Source organism: Giraffa tippelskirchi, chromosome X (genome assembly GCF_054371585.1).
Source record: "Giraffa tippelskirchi isolate mGirTip1 chromosome X, T2T-mGirTip1v1.2.pri, whole genome shotgun sequence".
In the NCBI taxonomy this organism is placed as follows: Eukaryota; Metazoa; Chordata; class Mammalia; order Artiodactyla; family Giraffidae; genus Giraffa; species Giraffa tippelskirchi.
The window spans coordinates 40,528,591-40,538,349 of record NC_137289.1 but is presented as its reverse complement, the minus strand read 5'-3'; the positions used below and the strand labels follow the sequence as shown (position 1 = coordinate 40,538,349).

At 42.4% G+C, this 9,759-nt stretch overlaps 1 pseudogene; it reads left to right on the top strand.

The window, feature by feature from the left end:
* The first annotated feature begins 4,808 nt into the window (after nucleotides 1-4,808).
* On the top strand, nucleotides 4,809-5,261 carry LOC145535618 (protein FAM209 pseudogene; annotated as a pseudogene).
* The last annotated feature ends 4,498 nt before the right edge of the window (nucleotides 5,262-9,759 follow it).

Genomic DNA, 9,759 nt, shown 5'->3' with positions numbered 1-9,759 from the left:
TCTCCTGCGTATGAATAAGTTCCATTCTGAGAGTGCACTTTTAAGCCCAGTTTGTTGTAAGCCCAGCAAAGTTAGCCTTAGTACCCAAATAACAGAATCGGCTGTATTCTGCTGCTTTTTAAAAAATTAATTAATTTTTTTATTGAAGGATAATTGCTTTACAGAATTTTGTTGTTTTCTGTCAAATCTCAACATGAATCAGCCATAGGTATACATACATCCCCTCCTTTTTGAACCTCCCTCCTCTCTCTCTCCCCATCTCACCCTTCTAGGTTGATACAGAGACCCTGTTTGAGTTTCCTGAGCCATACAGCAAATTCCCGTTCCTTTCTGTTTGACATATGGTAATGTAAGTTTTCATGTTACTCTTTCCATATATCTCACCCTCTCTTCCCCTCTTCCCATGTCCATAAGTCTATTCTCTGTCTGTTTCTCCACTGCTCCCCTGTAAATAAATTCTTCAGTACCATTCCTCTAGATTCCATATATATGTGTTATGATATTTATCTTTCTCTTTCTGAGTTACTTCACTCTGTATAATAGGTTCTAGGTTCATCCACCTTATTAGTGAAGTGAAAGTCGCTCAGTCATGTCCAATTCTTTGCAACCCCATGGACAATACAGCCCATGGAACATTCTCCAGGCCAGAATATTGGAGAGGGTAGCCTATCCTTTCTCCAAGGGATCTTCCCAACCCAGGAATCTAACCCAGGTCCCCCACATTGCAGGCAGATTCTTTACCAGCTGAGTCACAAGGGAAGCCCATCCACCTTACTAGAACCGACTCAAATGTGTTCCTTCTTATGGCTGAGTAATATCCCATTGTGTATAAGCACCACAACTTCTTTATCCATTCATGTGTTGATGGACATCTAGGTTGCTTCCATGTTCTAGCTGTTGTAAATAGCACTGGAATGAACAATGGGATACATGTGTCTTTTTCAATTTTTGTTTCCTCGGGGTATATGCCTAGGAGTGGGATTGCTGGGTCATAGGGTATACTGCTCTTTTACACGTGCTTTCGGACATCCTGGGCTAGAAATAAATGTAGTGTTCTAGTGTACTCTATACAGTACTGTGCTGAAAAAAACACAAAAGCACAACCGTTTGTAGAGGATGCGCGCATGAGGCAATGTCTGCCAGACACGTGAATTAACTGACGTGACTGGACATGGGAATGCAAGTTTGAATCTTTGAAATTTCACAGTTTGAAGATTCCTATGTAAGGGACTTACTGTATTCTCACATGGTGAAAGGAGCTAGGGAGCTCTGTGAGTTCTCTTTGTAAGAGCATTAATCTCCATTCTTGAGGGCTCCACCCTCCTGACCTAAATATCTCCCAAAGGCCCCACCTTCTAATATCCTCACACTAGACATTAGGTTTACAACATGAATTTTGGGGGTGCCACTTTCATACAAAAGCTGTATGTGTGTGTATGTGTGTGTGTAGTTGAGTTGATTTCTGCTCTCGCTTCTTACCTCATGAGCTGTAAGTCTTACCATGTACCAGTACTAGTCGTATACCAGTACTTCTCTATGTAAGTATGTAGGCTAACCATATGCTTTAAAATATAGTAAGGACAACCTTCATGCTCATTCATCTTCTTTTTCAGAAATGTCCTGCCTCTTATAACATGTTTGTTTTTCCACATATATTATAGAATTAGCTTACTTCTCATACCAATCACATTAGTATTTTTTTGAAATCTCATCATAATTTTAGAATAATTTGGGGACAATTGATATCTGTATAAAATCTTTTCATACTCCCAAAAGATACATCTTTCCATTTCGTCATGCATTTCATTGTGTTTTTCAGTAGTATTTCAGAATTTTCTTCAAATAGCTGTTGCATATTTTTTATTTGTCCTTAAATGTATTCTTAATATTTATCTGTTTCTAGCTATTATAAATGATGTCTTCCATTATAAATGTAATTGGTTGTTAGTGTATAGGAAGACTGTTCTATATATTATTATTTTTATCCAGCCATCTAGCTCAATTCCTTTAAAATACAGCTGTCCCTCAATATCTCTGGGAGATTGGTTCTAAGACACCACTGCCAAAGATCAGATACCCAAATCCACAGATGTTCAAGTCTCTTATAATAAGAAGCATAGCATTTTAGGATTTGCATATAAACTGCCCATATCCTCTCATATACTTTAAATCATCTCTAGATTACTTATACTACCTAATACAATGTAAATGATATGTAAATAGTTGCCAGCATGTGGTAAATTTGAATTTTGATTTTTGGAAATTTCTGGATTTTTTTAAATAAATATTTTTAATCCACACTTCGTGAATCCCTGCATGCAAAACCCATGGATAGGAAAGGCTGACTGTATAGAGTACTTTTCTTTGGAGTCTCCTGTCGTCAGCAAATAATGTTAATGTTGCCTCCATTGCTCTATGTTTTAAAAATAAACTTTAAAAAACCTTAGAATGATTTTAGACTAACAAAAAAAGTGAAGATAGTTGCCATATATCAGAAAGTTCCAAAATATCACACATATTGTTATAAACTAGCATGCCTACTTTATTTCTAAGATTTGTCCTATTAAAATTTTCTTAGTTTTTACCCAATGTCCTTTTTCTGACCCAGGAACCCATCCCGGATCCCACATTGCATGTAGTAGATGTCTCCTTAGGCTCTTCTTGGATGTGACAATTTCTCAGACTTCCCTTATTTTTCATGACCTTGATAGTTTTGAGGAGTACTAGTCAGGTATTTTATAAAATGTTCCTCAACTTGGATTTGTCTGATGTTTTTCCTATTAACCTGGAACTATGAATTTTTTTTGGGGGGGGGGTCTTCCTTTGTGGTTCAGCTGGTAAAGAATCCAACTGCATTGCGGGAGACCTGGGTTTGATCCCTGGGTTGGGAAGATCCCCCGGAGAAGGGAAAGGCTACCCACTCCAGTATTCTGGCCTAGAGAATTTCATGGACAGTATAGTCCATGGGGTCGCAAAGAGTCAGACATGACTGAGTAACTTTCATTTTCACTTTCACTTCATGGATTTTGGGGGAAGAAGACCGCAGAGGTTGAGTGTCCTTTTTACCATGTGATACGATCTACATGTCTTATCCCTGGTAATGTTGACCTTGACCACTGGGCTGAAGTAGTGTTTGTCAGGTTATTCCACTGTCAAGTTACTCTTTTTCCCCCTCGCCATATTGCTGTATTTTTTTGAATGAAGTCACTATGTGACTTTTTGAATGAAGTCACTCTTAAGGAATAGGGAGCTCCACCTCCTTGAGAGCACAATTACCTATGTCAGTTATCTGAAATTCTTTCGCGTGGGAAATTTGTCTATTGTCTCACATGTATTCAATCATTTATTTATATCAGTACGGACCCATAGATATTCATTTTATACTTTGGGATATAATCCCAAAAGATGACTAACTTAATTTATTACGTTGCTCGTCTTGTTACAGTTTTGGCCATTGGAAGCTCATTCCTGTCTTCTTTGACATAACTCCGTTACTTCAGGGCTTTTTTATTTTTTTAAAATTTTAAAGCACTTCCTTTTTGATACAGTAAGATCCCCCAGACTCCTCTTCTATATTTCCTCTCTGAGCCCTACAATCAGTAATTTCTCCAAGAAGCCTGGTTCCTTTTATTGGAAAAGAGGATTGGGAACCAAGATCTGTGCTTATTTCTACATCATTGTTTCTTTCAGATTTTGGGAGTATCATTTCTCTTAAACCCTTTCAGCTAAGAAGGCAAAGAAATATATGTATGTATACTCATGGGCCATCTATTTCACTGCTCAATTCAAGTATGCATGTGTAACAGTATCAGGATTGTTAACCTGTACCCCTACGAGAAAGAACACTATAAACTAGATTACACTGCTTTTATATTTTACTTTCAGTCTTGCAAACTCCATTCATTTCCGAAGTTACTTAAGTCAGGGGATCTTAGTGAGGTGGTTTCATACATTTGTAATATAATTCCATTCTTTAGTCAAATTCTGCATTCTATTCTTGATGTCAGTTTTTTTTAAATATGCATGCATTGCTTTACTTTTTGTGCTGTAAGGTTCTTCTGGTTTTGACAAATATGTAGTGTCATGTATCTTCCATAACATCATACAGAATAGTTTCACTGCCCTAAAACATCCTTTATGCCTGGAGAAGGAAATGGCAACCTACTCCGGTATTCTTGCCTGGGAAATCCCAGGGATTGAGGAGCTGGTGGGCTACTGTCCATGGGGTCTCAAGGAGTCACACACGACAGCGACTGAGTACAGTCATTTTTAAGAACAGTGTTGGCCACACAAAACACATCAGTGGCTCCTAGTTTGTGGCCTCTGGTTTAATATCTTACTTTCCCACTTGTCCCTCTGCTCCATAGGGGTACATGCCCATGGGGCTGCTCTGCTCAGCCCAGTGTTTGGATTCAACAAATGGAATAATGAAAATCGAAAACGGACCCACCCTCCCAGTAGAGCACCAGGTTCAGAAAGAATACATTGGCATGGAAATGGCATTCTGTCACTCCCCACCTCTTTTTCAATTGCCCTCTGGAAATTTCGCTATTTCCCTTTAAGCCCTACTCCCAGTTGACCCCTGCAAGCCTTCTTACCCTCGGCCCTGAAGTCATCACAATGGCCACATGGGTTCTGGTGGGGGCGGGGCCCTCTATGACGTCACCAAGGGCCCAGCCCTGGCTGGTCCTCAGTCTCCAGGTGCCAGGGCAAACCAGCGCACCAGGAGCTGTTTCCTCTCGGCTCACATGTGGTCCATCAAATGGTTCCTGTGCTTTTCCACGGGTGTTACCTGTGTCTGCGCCTTAATGTTTACTTCTCTGAGAGAGAGAGCCGAAGAAATCCAGGGGAAGATGCTCTGCGGAGGATACAGTCTAATTCAGCAAAATCAACCAGAGCATGCCCGAGACTGGCTTAAGATCATGTTTCCCTGGCTTTTCTTCATTGTGCTCATGTATGTGACAGTGAAGTTGATGGGAGAGAGTGGTGAGAGTAATGTGCAGACTCCTCCTGCCTGTCAGGGCGGTTCATTTGGCTCTCCGGGACAGAAAAAGAAAAATGCTTCCCCAGACAAAGACTATATGTTTGCCACCTTAACCCAGCTGGAGATGGACCTTGTGAAATTTGTGTCCAGGGTGCGGAATCTGAAACTTGCCACGGCAACCTGCAGTAACCTCAATGCTCCCAATGTCGAGGTTCCTGCAGACGCACACAATAACATTACACTGTATGAACTCTGGTGCGACGAAGACTCCGATTGAGTGGATTTGTATGTCAGAGTAGGAGAGGAATTGTTGATTGTTGACATACCTTATCCAAACTAATAAAACTATTCTGAAGCAAAAGAAAAAAGCCTCTGATATTTTTTATTTGCTCTACAGTTTGACCTTTTCCAGAGTGTCGTATAATTGGCAGCATGCAGTGTATAACCTTTTCCAGACTAGCTTATTTTACTTTATAACATTCATTCAGATTTCATCCATCTCTTTTTGTGATTTGCTAGCTAATTTCTTTTTATTCTTGAATAATATTCTGCTATGTTGATGTACCAAAGTTTGTTTACCCAGTCGTCTACTAAAGGACACTTTGGTTGCTTCCAATTTGTGGGTGAGAGAGAGAGAGTATGAATTAAGCTGTTATAAAATTCATGTGCATGTTTTTGTGTGGGTATTAACTAGCAAATCATTTGATGAGCAGTCTAGGAGTGTAATTGATAGATCATGTGGTATGACAATGTTTAGCTCTGTAAGAAATTGCTTCCAAAGTGATTCTACCATTTTGCAATCCCACTAACAAGGAATGAGAGTTCCTGTGGTTCCTCATCTTTGCCAGTAATTGGTTTGTCAGATTTTTGTATTTGACCATTCCAATAAGTGTGTAGTGGTATCTCATTATTTTAGTTTCACCAGTCTACTCTAAAAAGTTATCTTATTTCCGTATTTCCATTGCAGCATTTCCATTGTGTTTTATTACCATAAATTCTTCAGGAGTTTTATCTTTAATCTGAGGTTTAAATAGATCTACTGCTCAGCAGAACTTCTGCTGCTGTTTATACCATCAGTGATTATTTTGCTTAAATAGTCTTCTAATAATATTTTCATGAAGGACTCATAACTTGAAATCATGTATAACACTGAGCACGTTTTTGAGAGAGGGCAACAGGCAGGAAGGCCAGGGGTCTCCAAATGGAGGAAATAGGCTGCAAGTGTCAAACATTTTATCTCTCTTAAGCGGCAGGAAAAAACAAACTAGCGATATTTTTTCCCTTCTCTATACAAATTTGAGAGGTTTCTCTTAAAATACTGTGTTGCCATGACACCTGGTTTCAGCTGAAGTTAACTACTCTCAAACTTTGAGTTAACCAATGCATTTTTCTTATGGAAATGTTTGTCTTAAGCTATGTTAATGTACTGTGCATTTACCCCAAACACTGTCTTTCGCCTAAGGCTCAGAACCTACTTGGCAAACCAGTATGTTATACTCAGACATTGTTCCCCTAATCTATGTAAATGAAACTATTTGCATGATCTGCCTTTCTGCAAAATTCAAGTCAATCCTTTTATGGCCTGGAATGTCCGGTGCCCAGATTATTCGAAAATACATCTTATGGATGAGGGGTGTGGTGTCACTCTGAGTTGAAGACATTCCTTTCTTACATTAACAAACTGCTAGTGACTATATAACATCCAGCTGAAGACTAGCAGGGAGGTACTCTTTCTGCCCCCTTCTGATGCCTATGTCAGCTTTCTCTATCTCCTTTATACTTTAATAAAACTTGATCACACCAAAGCTCTGAGCGATCCAGCCTCGTCTCTGGCCCAGGATTGAATTCTTCTCCTCCAGAGGCCAAGAATCCCGGCCGTTTTTCTGTGGCTCAGCAACACCCTTTCATCTTGCGGGCTCGTCCGGAATTCTTCACCACAAGGTAAGGATGCTTAGAGCTCTAGTTCTTTGTTCTCCGAGCGAACACGTTTTCTGCTGTACTTTACTAACTCTATGGCGTGCTTGTGTGAATCTGCGTGAAAGAAGTGAGGAGCCCTGCTCTGCGGTTCCGCGGTGACCTCATACGGCTTATGGCAGAAACCTGTCGGGGGTTTATACCGACCTGCCAATGCCAAGAGGCACCCAGTGTCTCCTTTGGGGACCGAGCAGAAATGGGCAAAGCGTGTGGACCGAACTCTCCTTTCTCGGTCAAACTTTTCGGTCTCTTTGACCATTTCATAGCTCCTTGGGAATTAGAAGTACTAACCTATCTGTCGGGTCATAGACTTTCAAGGGACTTGTGATCTATGCTGTTACTGTGTACTGTTCCTTGGGTCCCAAACTTGAGGTTGGTAGTCAGCAAGCGCCTAGCCTCGCTAGGAATCGAAAGTTTGGAAGCTAGATGGAGCTCTAGCTGCGGGAACATCTCTGAGGTTAAAAGTTACTCAGATTGGAACTGCAATGGATGTTTTTTCCTTTGGTAACACTGGCTCTTAGTGGCCCAGACGAGGCTCTTATACTGGTGTGGTGATGCTTGGAAGGAACATCTCAGTTTTATGTGCGCATTGGTCTTATTGTGGTCAGGAATATATTCAGGGTCGTGCACAGGCACTCAGGTGACAAATGTCTCCTCCAGCGGTCTTGGTCTGGGAGGCATTCTGGAAGGTTACTCTGATTGCACCCCGGGTGGCATCAGAGGCAAGCAAGGTTTTAACGGCGAGGAGCTGGACGTCAGTCAGGGATGCCATCAGGTCTACCCCTGGTGCATCCCCACCCCGTCTCGGTGGTAGAACCGGGAGGGAAGAGTACGGCGCCTGCGTCGGTAAGGGACAGACTAAGTCCGACCAGAAAAAGAAAAGCTTTGGTGTCAAGTCTGTCTACACCCCCATCTAGAGCAGGGAGGGACGCCTCCGAGAGAAAGAGGGCGCTGGTCGCTTTTTTTCTCTCTTACAGATGGGAGCTAACAATTCCAGCCTCACTCCTTTGAACTGTATCCTGAAAAACTAGGATAGATTTGATCCCCAGGGCTTAAAGAAGACACACCTGGTCTTCCTATGTGATACTGCATGGCCGCGGTACCCACTGGAGGATGGCGAACGGTGGCCAGTTGGAGGGTCTCTTAAGTATAATACTGTTCTACAATTAGACCGGTTCTGTAAAAAAAACAAGAGAAATGGGTAGAAGTAGCATATGTGTTGCCCTTTTTCTCTCTGCGAAATATGCCAGACTTGTGTCCTAAGGGTGTAGGTTTGGGTGTGACACCTTCAGCTCCCTCCTGTCCTCCTACTTTGCCCCCATACCCGGGGCTCCCAACTGAAAACCAGAACCCCACCCCACCCCCGCAAGAAGGGCTGCCTTGGTCTCAGTGGAAACCCAAACTGAGATTCAAACTGCCCATATAGAGGTCGAACCAACACCTGTCTCAGTACGACCTCAGACTACTTTGGTTTCAGTAGAAACTCAGACCATCGAAGTGAGAGATGGGATGGAAGACAGGAGACAAGGAGAGAAAGAAAATCAGGTTTCTCCAATCTATCCCTGGGATCTTCTGCGCAGAGCAGCCAGAGAGACTGAGGAACAGCGGCACAAGCTGTTGCCTCTTCATGAAGCACCCACCGGGAGAAATAATCAGTCTATGAGAGTGAATAAGCCTTTTTCTTATGAAGAAATACAAAGAATTAAGGAGGATCTGGGAGACTATTTAGAGGACCCAGAAAAATATATTAGAGCTTTTAAAGGTGTTACTTTGCTTTATGACCTTACTTGGAAGGATGTGATGTATATCTTGGGACACACGCTGACTCCCGACTCAAAGAGTCCAGTCTTGGAAAAAGCAGTTGCTTATGGAGATAAATGGCTTGGTAATGAATCAGTAGGGAAGAGGGAGGACGAAACAGCCGCTCTCCCCACTGAGAATCAGGCGGTCCCAACTATAGAACCAGATTGGGACTACAACACAGCTAAAGGAAGATGGGGTCAGAGTCATTTTGTCAGATGCATTCTTGAAGGACTCAGGCAGGCGCGTGCTAAGCCTTTAAACTATGGCAAATCGGCAAACATAAAACAGGAGGAAAAGGAAGCTCCTGGTCAATTCCTAGATAGACTGAGAGAAGCCCTTCGCAGATTCACTGAGATTGATCCCGAAAGTGAGGAGGGAAAAGCGATCTCAAAAGATGGATTTCTCACTCGGTCGGCTCCAGATATCCGCCGTAAGCTATTAAAACGGGCGTATGGACCTAACCAGTCTTTAGATAATCTGTTACAACTGGCTCAGACAGTCTATTATGGTAGGGAATATGAAGAAAAGAAAGAAAGGCAGAAAAAGACAAAGAAAAAGGCGGAAGCCTTCGCAATGGCTGTAAGAACTGTTCTTAAATAGCCTGAGAAAAATGCCCAGAGGGACCCAGGTGAAAAGGGATGGGTTTGCTCTTACTGTGGAAAGGAGAGGCACCTCAAGCGGGATTGCCCTCAGGCATTTAAGCCGCCCCCGGCTCCAGGTCCTGTCTGCAAAGGACCACACTGGAGGAGAGACTGCCCGCAGAGGCGTAGGTTTCAGGGGTCTGACTCTCAAGACAATCAGGACTGAAGGTGCCCGGGGGTCCCCACACAAGCTCCCGTCCTAATTACACCTGAGGAACCCCGGGTATTAATAACTGTGAGAGGCCAATCCGTCAATTTCCTTTTAGATACTGGGGCAACTTACTCCGTGCTTACTGAAGCCCCTGGCCCACTTTCTTCCCGATTCGCTTCCATAATGGGACTGTCTGGACGAGCCAA